This window comes from Aythya fuligula, chromosome 3 (genome assembly GCF_009819795.1).
Source record: "Aythya fuligula isolate bAytFul2 chromosome 3, bAytFul2.pri, whole genome shotgun sequence".
Taxonomy (NCBI): Eukaryota; Metazoa; Chordata; class Aves; order Anseriformes; family Anatidae; genus Aythya; species Aythya fuligula.
In genome coordinates, this window is record NC_045561.1 from 746,636 (window position 1) to 759,577 (window position 12,942).

The 12,942-nt window shown below is 50.3% G+C and overlaps 1 protein-coding gene across 1 annotated transcript in view; it reads left to right on the plus strand.

Moving 5' to 3' along the window:
- The first annotated feature begins 8,588 nt into the window (after positions 1 to 8,588).
- KIZ (kizuna centrosomal protein) overlaps positions 8,589 to 12,942 on the plus strand; it is a 59,371-nt gene continuing 55,017 nt past the window's right edge. The window contains exon 1 of the mRNA XM_032183645.1: positions 8,589 to 8,830. The gene's annotated coding sequence lies outside the window, so the exon portion shown is untranslated. The remainder of the gene's footprint in view (positions 8,831 to 12,942) is intronic.

Genomic DNA, 12,942 nt, shown 5'->3' on the forward strand with positions numbered 1-12,942 from the left:
TGAATTTCCAGCCACTTGTCCTGGAGTCTGAAAACAGTGGCCCTGAAGCATCTTGCCTAGAAACCCTGGTGTTAGCCTGCTGGGGGCTGTGATGCTCAGTGGGCAGGCACTAATCCCTCCCCAGCCAGCAGCTGCGGAGGCCCAGCTGCTGGAAAATGACTTTGGGAGTGCTGGGTTTAGTGCTGGGCCCTTCGAAAGCCTGCTTTCTGCGTGGCTGGCGTGTTTTCCTCTCTTTCCGCTGCCTTCCGCCCTGCGTGGTGTGCGGATCTGGGCACTGGGCAGCATTTACATAAGTGAGGCTGGTGAAAGCAGGTGCTATTCCTTACATTAGCAGCAGAACATTTAAATCTTAATGACCGGCATTGTTATCTAAAAGACAGTGTTTTTCCTGCTGAGAAACTGCATTAGATTGAAGAAACAGAGCTCATTTCCATTCACTCAGCAGTCTCTCTAGAAATGACATGCAGTGCTTGAAACTGTTTATTTCCAAATTCAGGCCTCCTCCGCATCAGTCATCAGCTTCAATTACCAGTTTTCCGGAGCCGAGCCATCAGGCAGTCTGACACGAGGGTCCAACCTAATTCCCACCTTCTCCAAAGTCAAGAGCATAATGTGCAGATGAAAAGGTGGAAAATAGCCTGGACTTCATTAGCATGCAGCGCCCGGCTGTTCATTTGCTTGCTGCGAATGGAAGTTCTGACACTCGGCGCCTTCTGCAATATGAGAAAAGTCCTCTTCAGAGTATGTGATGTCCTTACCCGCGAGGAAAGGTCATCAAAAAGGCAGGCTCTGACCTCGCTCCCTGCTCTTCATGACTAGTTTATTGATTCCGGGAACACCTCATTACATGCTGGATCAACATATTATTGCCATGTTCAGCGACTGAATTGTTTACAAGTGTCTTTATAACCAGCAAAAGCCTTCCGGATGATGCATGACTACACTCATTTGGATGTGACCTGCCAATTATGTGTTATCCGATATGTTGCTGTGTGTCTTGATCCCTGACCAGGCCCGCTGCCCTGCATCAGCGCAGTCCCATTTACTACTTCTTTCTAACCGCTCTTTGGGAAAGTGTCCATTAGCCTGTCAGTGTGTAAATTTTTTTTTTTTTTTTTTTTTTTTACCTCTGCTACAGGAAATCTGAGCGTTATTGCTCTGTCATTTGCTATGCATGAGGTTCATAATCAGTTGGGGGAAGAATTTTTTTATGGCATTGTCTGATAACCTACACAATTTGCAGTCAGCGTGCATGGTGGGGAGTATGGCTGGCTCCAAGCTGCACGCAGCCCTGCCGGAGAGACCTGTCATATTTTATTCAGGCACAAGCACTGCCAGGCCAGTGATTTATTCATGGGAGGGAAGGCAGAAGCAAATGCCCCCTCCTTCCCAGCCTCTCTCTTCCCTGGCTCTAAAGGTTCAATAACTTACCACCTAGTGCATGTATTTTTCTCTTCTACATATTTTTCTGTGGTTTGCATTATCATTTGCCAAATATATTGTGATACATTATTTATCTGTGGTCTTCAGCTGGGTGACTTTGTGTAGTTCATGCACACACTGACACAAGAATTTCAAAAACAAATCACAGGGCACGACTAGTCTTTTAATCGCTCATTACAGACACTTCTATAGCTCAATTTAAAAAAAAAAAAAAAAAAAGTGGAAAAGCAACTTGATCAGAAAGTCCATAAAGAGAGATTGCTCCAAAAAGAGCCACTGAGAAAGCTGCTTAAATGACTCCATTTGCTGCTCCCCTCCTTTAGTGATGATTCTTCTGATGGTGCCTGGAGGGTGCAGAGCCAGTCAGAGACATAGGGGAAGGAGGTGGGGGTCCTGAACTGTGCTGGCCCTTAGGGTCACCTCTGCTTTGAGGCTCCAAGGGAGAAATGTGGCTCCAGGGATGTGCTCCAGGGATGTGCCTGGGTGGTGCTGGAGGAAAGGCCGGGACACTGGATATCAGCCATTTCTGACCACTGGAGATGTTTTCTCTTGGTGCTGGATTTCCATGTGCAGCCAGGAGTGAACGCAGTGGGACTGGTGTGTGTGGGAGCAGCCAGTAGCACAGCCCCAGGGGCTGTGGGGAGGGATGTGAGTGGAGCATCCTGAGATCTGGTGGTGTCTTGCTGTGGGAGAGGTGGAGGGGAGCACCGTGAGCCCTGACATCCGCAATAAGATGCGATGCCCTGGGCTTGGTGAGCACCAGGTGTTATTTGTCATAAGTGTAATTATGTGGGAGGGGAGAGCCCAGCACTCTCCAATAAACTGTCAGTGTTGGTGGGGTGGACTTGGCTGGTGGAGGGTCTCCTGCCCTCCTCTGGTGGGCTGGGTACTCTGCTGGCCCTGCTGAAGAAGGGGTTGCAGAGTCACTGTGAACCTTTGCCAAGGAAGCAATGTGGGCACTACAGCTCTTAGAAAGTGCTTTAACAGCAGTGAGGGGAACATTTAAATCTGTCTCTGTGTGGAGAAGATACTTAAGAGGGAGCTCAGTGCTCTGCAAAGAAGCCGTTATGTGTTTGTCTGCCTGGGGATGCTCTCCTGAACCAGACCCGCATTGACCTTAAATTGGTTGTTCTTTAATCCCATGCCGAATGGATGAGGGAGAGACAATGTGTGCCTGAGGCATCCTGTTCTGCCTCTGCAGTAATGATGGGTACTGGTTTAAAACAAAAACAACAAACAAAAATCCACAGCAGCACATGAAGCTGTTTGCTAGCTTATTTATTTTGTATCTGTGGTTTGCAGATGGCTTTCTGTAGAGCTGTTTCCTATTCGAATTAGCTATGGGCAGCAGCTGTGATGGGGCATGGCTGAGCAGCAGGGAGAGGCTGGTTTGTGCTTGGCCACCTCAACCCAGGGAGACCTGGGGTGCCTGCGGCAAGGGGGGAACCCGTGCGGGGCAGGTGGCGCCTCCACAGGGCTTTGTGGCCTGGCTGGAATGCGACACAATCTGTGCATGTGTAGCGCTGCCTGCTCAGAGCTCTGCAAACATTAATTAAGTTGCCTAACACCCGCTGGCAAGTGTTGGTGCTGAAATCCTCTCCCTGTGGTTAAGTTCAGGGACCAAAGGGGCTTAAGGGCTTCAAGGGTGAGCTGATGGGAGCAAGGAGGCAGGGTCTCAAGTGCCATGCCTCGTTGTATCTTCCTGCTTTTAAAAAGCACCATGCCAGGCCTGGGCTCCTTTGGAGCTGCCCCTGCTGCCAGAGGTGTGGGGCAGGCAGGGGTGTCCCATGGCAGGCTCTGTTCGGGGCTGGGTCCTGGCAGGGACCTGGGCTGCTGCTGCCCAGAGGCATTGGGGGTAAACAGTAGCTGTGTTATCATCGCCTGCAGTGGCAAACTAAGGGGTTTGTGCTTTCAGAGGCACTGGGGCTGCTCATGCAAAGCACAGACAGAAAGCAGGGAACGGCTGGAGCTGGGGATGTGCCTGCAAGCACCACATCCCCCTTGACCATGTGGGAGCAGCACCTGGTGGGTTTGGGCAGGCAGCGTGTGGGTGAAGCCCAGGGGCACTGTGCGGAGGTGACGGGGGGGGGGGGGGGGGGGGGGGGGGGAGCAACAGAGCCGGGTGGGGGGCGTGGGTCCCTGGCTGCAGGCGGGGCCAGGAATGCTCTTCTTCCTCACAACAGCCCAAAGTGTTCAGAGTTTGGGGTTTATCCAGGCCCGCCTTAACAAGGGGGATTTGAGTTTCTTAAAGCAGCACATTTAGTTTCCCAAAGAAAAAATGGGGGTTGCATTCGGGTGCAAAACTGATGTGTTTTTTATAAGAAATGGAGCAAAATATAATCTCAGGTCAGAGCAGCACCAGGCTCTGGAGATAGCACAGCGGATTGAGCTGAATCTGAATTTTGGAAAGGAGAGAGGAAAGAGCCCATTTACCTGCAAATCCCTGGGCCTTTGCAGCCCTGAAGCTGCAGGTGTTGAATATGCAGGGCTCTGGTTCCCCATTGTGAGCTCTGGGTTTTATGCTGGTGTGACTGCTGAATCCCGTGTTACAATCAGGTAATGCCACGCCCCAGCGAGGGCTGTCAGTGGCAGGAATTGAGGCTGCAACCTCTGAATCTTAATGGAGGGTCTCTGCAGCCAGTGCTGGGCGCTGCCCCTCAGTGGCATCCCAGCTTGCAGCCCCCTCCCGATGGCCAGGCCAGCGCTGCCTTGCGTCGTGTCACCTCTGCTGGGTGAACCTGCAGGGCTTTATTGAGTCCCAGGCACCCATCCACGTTTGGCACTTGATCCTTGTGTTTCCATTGATGTCATTATTCCTGGATTCCTATTCATCGCATAAATTTTCTCTTTAGAAGGGAGAGAAAAACCAACTAATCTTCATGACGGCAAACACAAAACTTGCATGACTATAGAGGAGCATTAACCTTCCCTTTACCCTGGAGAACTTCATAATCTTTTAAAAACCACCTTTTTATTAATCTGGAGTGATGCTTAGTGCCTGGTGGTAGTGAGTGGCAGCGATATCGCTAGTGGACCCTTGGCAAATTTTTGTGTGGTTTGCAGCTGCTTGGCACTGCAGACACATGGTAGAACCAGCCCTGGTGCAGCCCGGGGTGTAAGCTGGGGGCGTGCAGGAGGTGCCGGTGCTGCTGGGGCTGTGGAGGGCCTCCACCTTCATTGTGTTTCTGTGCTGCACCTGTGGCAGGCTCTGGAGAGGCGAGTCGGTGTGCAGCCCTCCCAAGGAGTTTGCACATGGGGACTCGGCACGGACTCCTGTGGGGTCAGGCTGGGGGCAGCTCCACACCTCAGCACACGTTAGCCCTGCTAGCCCCAGCTCCCAGCCTGCTGAAGCAAGCCAAGGATCCTCGCTTTGTGCCTGGCTCCTGGAAGACGGGTGATGCTGCCAGGCCAGGTTTGTAAAAAAGCGGCTGTGCCTTGAAACTGCAGTGTCAGGATGCCCCATGGCACTGCCCCTCGCCATAGCCCCCATTAGCAGAGGCATGTTGGATTTATTACAGCATTCAGGGTACAAATTTAATTTTCCTTCTCATTGCACTCCAACAGAGTAATTGGACATACAGCCCAGGACTGGGACAAGGGCAGTTATTTGTCTGGCAAACACAATTAGACGGGAGCTCTGAGAGGCAGTTTGGGAACTGCATTTCCCGGCCACATCTCACTCTGCCACGAGCCACCTGTGCCTGCAGCATGTGCTGTAAATGGGCTTTCCGCAGGCAAGCTTGGCTGGTGCGTGGGGCACAGCTCTTGCCGAAGCCAAAGCTGGGGGATTTGGAGGATTTGGGGGCAGCAAGCACCCAGCTGTTGTTGCTGTTGTCCGCTGAGCAGGTCTTGGTGTGGAGCCGTGCATTCGCAGCTCTGCACTGAAGAATGTTTGCCAGTATGTATGGATCGATGCTGCATACCCTCATTAAAGTGCGAGGACATCGAGCCTAGCGCTTCTTATCGAGACTACTCAAAACTTCGATGTAGTTTTCAATTGCTTCAAGCGCTTTTGCTGCAAGTGTTACATTAAGCAGAGAAAGGAATGGTTCTGTACATTCAATTTAGACCTGTGAATACAAGAGATGGAACAGCAATTTGAAATACAGCGTGGCTGCCTTGCTGGGAAGCCAATTTCTTTAAAAGACCAACCGTGTGGTGGGGACGGATCCTGCAGCAGTGCTAGCATCTGCCTTTGAGCTGGGGGCTCCTCACACTGAAAATGAAGGTGGCGTATTGCCACACACTGGAACAAATTAGCCCTTCCATTCATCTTCATTATCCACGCAGTTTCACTGGATCTGAGCTCACTACAAGTGGATTCCCAATATCTATGTAAATCTCTCTCTTTCTACATGTATCCATTCACACTTATTAATACCTATCAGAAGCAACGCTAAAAAAACAAGCCACGCAGAAGAGGAAATTAGCAAAGACCATCCGTGTCTGTGCAAGGTTATCATCCCGATTATACAGCAGAGAGGGGATTGTTGGGGTATTACCCCTATAATTATTGCTGTTGGTTGTATATTAAATGTGTGTATTTAAAACTAAGTCAGGCAAGTCTGGTGCCACTGCCGTGGTGTCGGAAGCTGCAGTGGTTGGCGAATGTGGCGATGGGCTTCCAAAACCATGCTGGGGGGAGGAAAGAGCTGCTTTGGTTTTACAAGGCTGGATTTCCTCTGGAAAGCAAAGGTACAAGTCAGGCTGCCCTTGCTGAGTTGCAAGAGGGGTTCAGAAGGCTGCTCTCAGCCTCCCTCCCTTTGAAGCTGGGGCAAGGGAAAGTGGGAATTTCCAAAAACAAGCATTGCCCCTTTGCAGCTTGTGCTGCAGGGAAGGAGGCAGCTGAGGAGCATAGATCTGAGCTGCCCTGCAGCCTGAACGATTAACCGCCGTTTGTGTGGGCACCGATGATGCTGCCCATAAAGCCTGACACAGACCGAGCAGGGATGTAAACCTTGAGCCCCAAAGGTGCTGGCAGGGTCCGTGGCCCCACGGCAGCTCCATGCAAGAGGCGCGTCACCCAGGCTGCAGCTCTGCATATGCAACCCCACTCCTGCAGCCCAGGCAAAAATTGTCTGAAATTGGGGGGGGGGGGGGAGCTTTTATTAATTACCGGTAATAACTTATTTTACATACTGTTATTGATGCCTTTTTGTTGCAAGAAGCTGATTATATGTAAAAGATAAGGACGAAAAATGTCCGTCCAGGCAGCTAAATCACGGGAGCAAGGCTACAAAGCTCTGACCACACGTAGCAGGCCTTGCCAAGTGTTTCAAAACTGAATAGTCATTGGGTTGGCAGATAATTCAGAAACTATTTGTATGAGCTGTTTATCAAATTATTAACTGCACAGATGTTGTTTGGTTGAAGAGCAGCTGAACCTTCTCTTTGCCAGCCGTGAAGACAAAGGTCTGCAGGAATAATTGGAGATGTGCATGGAATATTAAATTAATTTACTGCTCTTAATTCTTATGCAAATCCTGACCTCTGATAGAGCCTATCAATTACCCTGCACATAGGGAAAAGAAAGGAGAACAGTTTCTTTCTTTTCTCCCCCCCCCCCTTTTCTTTTTCTTTTTTTTTTCTCTGTTGTTCTTCCTTTTTTTTTGTTTTTTTTTTGTTTTTTTTTTTTCTTTTTTCTTTTTTCATTTTGAAAAGGAACTTGGAAAAGGAAATATTCAGGGGAAGAAAAAAAAAAGCCATTTGTGGGAGAAGCAAAGAGCTGGGATTATTTAATTGAGTATCCTGGTTGCAGCGATGTCCTCGGGGAGTACGGGTGCAGTTTTCAAAATAATGGGGGGAGCCGGGGAGGCCTGGGAATGGAGGCCAGGGCCAGGCCGAAATAGCTCCACATGTGTGTGTCAGGAAGGCATGGGGGGACCGAGGCTCAGCCGTGGTTTGAGGGGGATATGGCCCTGCTCTGGCTAGATTTGGGGACTGGCTGGAGCTTGGGTCTGCCACGAGAGCAGTCCCAGTGCTTGCCACCACTGCCAGGGTCTGGGTTTGGGGTCGGGGTGGGTGCCTTCGCCCCATGAGGGCTTTGCGCCATGAGGAGTACGGCCGCCTCTGTCGGTAATTAACAGCAAAGAAGAAAGGCAATTTGTTGCTAAGTCTATTGTGAAATCCCAGGTAAAATGAAGTACAATTTAATTGGTCCTCGTTAAAAAGAGCTATTTTTCTAATATGGAGAAAAGGCCTCGTCTTTGGCACTTTTTTTAATTGGGGTTGTGTATGCACTGTTTAAAAAAGACTCCGGTCCTTATTCTTTCATCATATTTTCTAATAAGGATAAATAAATAGGATGAATAATGCGATCGGTCTATCCCTCGACCTCTGAAAGACCTCAGCAGCGAAATGATGTTTCAAGCTCCTTTCGTCACATCCAATATGCGCTGCCTTTCAGCTCTCCGCAGCCCAAACAAAAGCCATACAACAATATCAATTAATCATGCAGCAGGCAAACAAGGAGATTTATTCCACTACAAATAGCCTCACAGAGAGACGCTGAATGGGTTTGATTAGCATGAGAAAAGAGGAGCAAAACTCCACAGTTCAACAGCTAAAGAGCAATTTGATGGGGCTGGGATTGGGAAATTACTTGATTAGCGGCTGGCGGAGCACAACACGCTCAGGACGCCGCGAGTCGCAGCCCCGCCGCCGCCAGGGGACGGAGCCCGCGGGGCCGGGCACGGGGCAGGGAAAAAGGGGACTGGGGCCGCCGCGGGCCACGGGGAAGCCTCCGCTTGTCTCGCGGGTGGCTTTGCTCCACGGGGAATGAGACTGAAATCGCTTCTGTTTTCGTAAAATGATAATAAACCGGCTTTAAGGCTGGAGGAAAACAAACAAAACTAAACTAAAAAAAGAAAGAAAAAAGAGACAAAAAAAAAAAAAATAAAAAGAAAAAAGGGGGAAAAAAAAAAAAGAAAAAGAAAAAAGGGGGGAAAAAAAAAAAAGAAAAAGAAAAAAGGTGAAAAAAAAAAAAAAGGCCAGACCCCAGCACCCTCCTGCCGGCCTGCACGGGGTCGCGCTCCGCGGGGCTCCGCCAGGTTTCCCCGTGCCGCCGGGCAGAGGCGCCCCCTGGCCGCCCCCCGACACTCCAAGTCCCAGCCCCCCCCGCCAAGCAGCAGCCGGGGGCGGCCCTGCTGGCCCAAAGGAGTAAACCAAGCATTTAAAAAAACGGGGAAAGAAAAATGAGGAAGGGGCAGCGGGAAGCGGGACAGGACACGGCCGGGCCGGCGGCGGCGCCCCGCAATTTGTTCCAATGGGTGGCTGTTAGCAAGCTGGCAATTTGAGCCGGCTGGGTGTTATTTAGTGCAATATGAAATCAAATGATCCTATTTCCCAAATAACAGCCTCTGTGAGGAGACGCGGACGCCCTGAAAAGGTAATTGTCTCCTGATGACATCCCCACCGCACCGCCGGGCTGGGCGGGCAGGGCCGGGGGAGGGGGTCCCGCTCCGGTACCGGCCGGGCTGGGGGCTCCGACGGGCTGGGGGGCGGCCTCGGTACCACCAGCACGATTTCCTCTCCCCACCGGGGCGGGACCCGGAGGGAACCTTTGGAAAACCCCAACTTGTTGCCGGCGTTGTTCTCGCTGCCCTCTCGGCAGAGCCGTTGCCCGCCCGGTGCAAAAGGGCCTCGGCCGAGCATCGAGTCCCCTGCCACCCCTGACGGGGTGCGTCCCGGGGGCTTTGGGGTTTTGGGCAGCGCTGGGACTGCAGACGGGGACGAACATCCCCCCTGCTACCCCCCGGCTGCGGCTCCCGGCCCGGCCGCGCTGCCGGGGGGCTGAAGCTGCCAGAAGTAAAGTACCCGAGGTAGAGAACGGGGGAGAGGAAGAGAGAGGGAGAACAAATAATAATGATAATAATGATAATAATGATAATAATGATAATAATAAATTTTTAAAAAGGCGAGCACGGAAAGAGGAGGAGAAGCCGGCGGGACCTACCTGGATCCGCTGCCCGCCCGGGGCGCAGCCCGGCCCCGCGGCGATGTTTTTCCTTTTCTTTCCCATCTCGTTTGCGGCAGCCAGCGGCGTGGGGAGAACAGCGGGCGGCTCCGCTGTCCCGGGACCGGCGGGACCGAAGGAGAGCCGGAGGTTGGCACCAACTCCCGAAACTGCTGGCGCCTCGCGGGTGGAGGCTGCTTCCTTTGGTTGCTCGCTCGGGGTTGGGGGTCGGTTGGTTGCTTGCTTTTCTTTTTTCCTTTTTTTTTTTTTTTTTTTTTGTTAAATATATATGTATATTTAAAGAAAAAGCCTTTGCCCAGCTCAGACCCTTCTCTTGCTGCCGGTGACGGGTTCGGCGGGCCTGAGGGAGGCCGCAGGACGCAGCGCCGGAGTCCCGGGGGGGCCGCAGCTCCGCGCTGCTGGCACGGCTGCCCGGGCCGCCGCGAGGTTCCCGTGCGGGGAAGGGACGCGGAATTGCAACAGAGCCATCGGGGGTGCCCCCGGCTGGCTGCGCGTCCCCTCCCCTCGGCGCTGCTGGGGGAAGCGCCGCGGCTGTGTGTCCGTACGCCTGTCTGTCTGCCTGCCCGGCAGAGCCGGGAAACCGCGGAGTCCGCGGTCTTTCCAGCCGGGAAGCGGTTATGAACTTCCCTTGCACTTCTTTTTTTGTTTGGTTCCGTGCGTTCTTTTATTAAAAAATAATTAAAAAAAAAAAAAAAAAAAAAAAAGCGCATAATCCCTGTAGGAGAATAGGTAGCTTTGTGAAACAGTTGCCTTCCCTTTTAAGTCCGTTTGGGGAAAAAAAAAAAAGGCAGAAATGTAATCCTAAAATATGCGAGTAGAGGGACTCAGAATAAGCCAGAGGCTGACTTGCATGTGAGCTCTGGGTTCGTCTTTCTGCTAAAACCTGCTGAGCAGGGTATATTTACTGACCAAGAATAAAGGCTTGCTCATGGAAAAGTTTTTGGACTGCTGCAGTTGCCATTGCTGCTCGGGAGACAAGGATTGGCCTGTCAGTATTTAGCAGGCAAGCCCCAGCCACAGTGGGTGCTGAGAGCCCGGCTCAGGTGCCCCAGTTCCCCCTGTCCCTGTCCCATCCTGTCGGGAACAGGCTGCCTCAGGGCCACCTGCCTGTGCCCAGTGCTTGCTGTGTGCTTCTAGCAATGGGCAAAGCGCTTGGGACCTCTAGCCTGAAAGTCAGCCCAGTGAGACAGACCCTTGCTATTCATGCATCCTACCTGGTTACCCGATTTACACCAGTGTTTACTCAAAAGTAGAGCTGAAGCCAATTTTAGAGTACTCTCTAAATGCACCGTTGGAATATTCTCCATCTGTTTTCAAGCCTTTTTGAGAGCTCCTGCTTCAGGTTCCTATTTTATATTCGACGTGATTATTTACTGTTGCATATACTAAATGGAGTGCAGAGGGCAGGGCCCAGTGATGCTTAGCTCTGAGCAGACACAATTTAATTAATTTAATAGTCTTATGCTTGTTCTCCTGCTTTTCAAATGAATGAATGGTTTATACACATGGTTGATTTCATTCATCGCCACAATAATCTTCTACATAGGACAGAGGAGAAAATAATAAATCACAGAAAAGCAGCACAGCACTTTGGGACGGGAAGTGAAAAATACTATGTCCTCTTGAAACTAGATTTCAAAGGAAAAAAATAGAGAAACAGCATATAGCTGTCACCCTGCGTGGCATGCAGACTGGCTCTACTGGAAAGCACGCCAGCTTCTCTGGCTGTTCATGGGGTCAGGATGCCCACTTCCAAACCTCATGCAGAAGTAAAAATTAAGTGGATACAGTGACCAAATGGTCACTGGAAATTAGTTCAGAATTAAACATAATTCCAGCTCAACAGAACAGATTTTCCATGCATGCTGCTGCGGCTATTTTGCTGATTTGCTCGCTTTCTGTTTTACAGAGACACTGATGACTCACAATCATGCTGAAATAGAAACATCTTTAAGAGGGTTTAAATATTTTGTTTTATGGTAGTGAGGGATCCTCAGGAGGCTCTCTGTTTGTAAATGTGTGTGTAAAGAGGAGCACCTCGCTACCTGTGGCAAGGGCTAGGAACAGCCACAGAATCTGGCTTCCCTCACCCCAAATGCCACTAAACTGCAAGACTCGTCCAAGTGCTTCCCTTTGTTTCAAACCCTTGTAGCTTGGAGCACTTGTTGAACCTGATAACAAGTGCATCAAAGTGGCTGACAATTACGAAATAAACAAATATCATTTGAGGCATTTTTGAGCAGAATCCAGTAATACATAGATTAGCTTATTGATGTCGTTATCATGTCGAATATTATTCATACTTCTGATATTTCTGCTGTGCAGTAGCATTCCATGCTCAGTAAAGATCACATTATCTCGCTATGCAAAAGGCTTCATTAATCAAAACAGACAATAGGCCAGACATTCTCCCTTTAAGTCTAGGATTTTGGATCCTCCAGTCTTTTTACCTTGTCTAAATGCCTCATCCCTGTCAACATGGAAAGCAACTCTACAAAACAGATCACTCTAAAATGCGGTGCTAAAAGGAAAACATCTAACTCAAAAGAATTTCTCAGTTATTTTATATCTTCCTTTTAGCATTTCAAGATTTGTGGAGAAAAACTTTCTCAGTATTTCATTCAGTGCATCAGATCAATGCACTCAGTTGTTAAAATACTAACAAAAGAGCCCAATGCATCTTTGTCCTGTAGAACAGCGGGCGCAGCATCTGCTAGTTCAAGGATTGCGGACCTTGCTAGCCGTGCCTTGGCAGCAACCCCTTGGTGGTGAAGCGCAGCCATCAGGTCACTGCTTCCAGAGGGAGGATCCTGGCAAAAATGTGGCATGGCCCTGCCTTGGCACAAAGGACCAAGCTCTGAAGGAGCAGTGGGATGCTTCTACTTTGCCTGGTTGCCCCATGAATGGGCAGCTACAAACGCCAGCCCGCATGCAAAGGAGGCAGGGAGGTGCTCGGGCACAGGTTGATTCATTTGCAGAGTTTGGAGATGTCGGGTTGCACTTGCCATGGCTGGTGATCTCCATCTGCAGGATTTGACAATGTTCAGCCCTGGTGGCTGTGGTCATGGTCTGTGCTGTGTGGTCGCGCAGGGTCCAGCCGCAGTCTGTGAGGAGGAGCAGCACAACTGGCTTTGCACCTCTGCTCCTGCAGTGACCCCAGCAAGCATAAAATGGCCTTTCCTGCAGAAATACAGCACAACCCTTTCAGTTGGAGCAATGGAGGTTAAAGTAGTGGTTGTATGGGGTACTCTGCAGCATGAAGCAGGCAGATGATTTAAGATAAGACAGGAGTCAAGCCCTTTGATGGCTTGCTCTGAGTAGCCTAGCTCAAATTCAGCTTCTTGTCTCACATCTCAGAAAACCTAAATCCAGTTCTCGTTTCTCCAGAGACAGGGAAACTCAGTGCCGTCAATCTACTCATTCCTCTTCAGACAACAGATATTTAAACAGACTAGAAGCTGCTGGTTAATTCATGTCTACATCTTAGAAACTGCGGTGACTTTGAATTATTGGGAAAGCAGAGA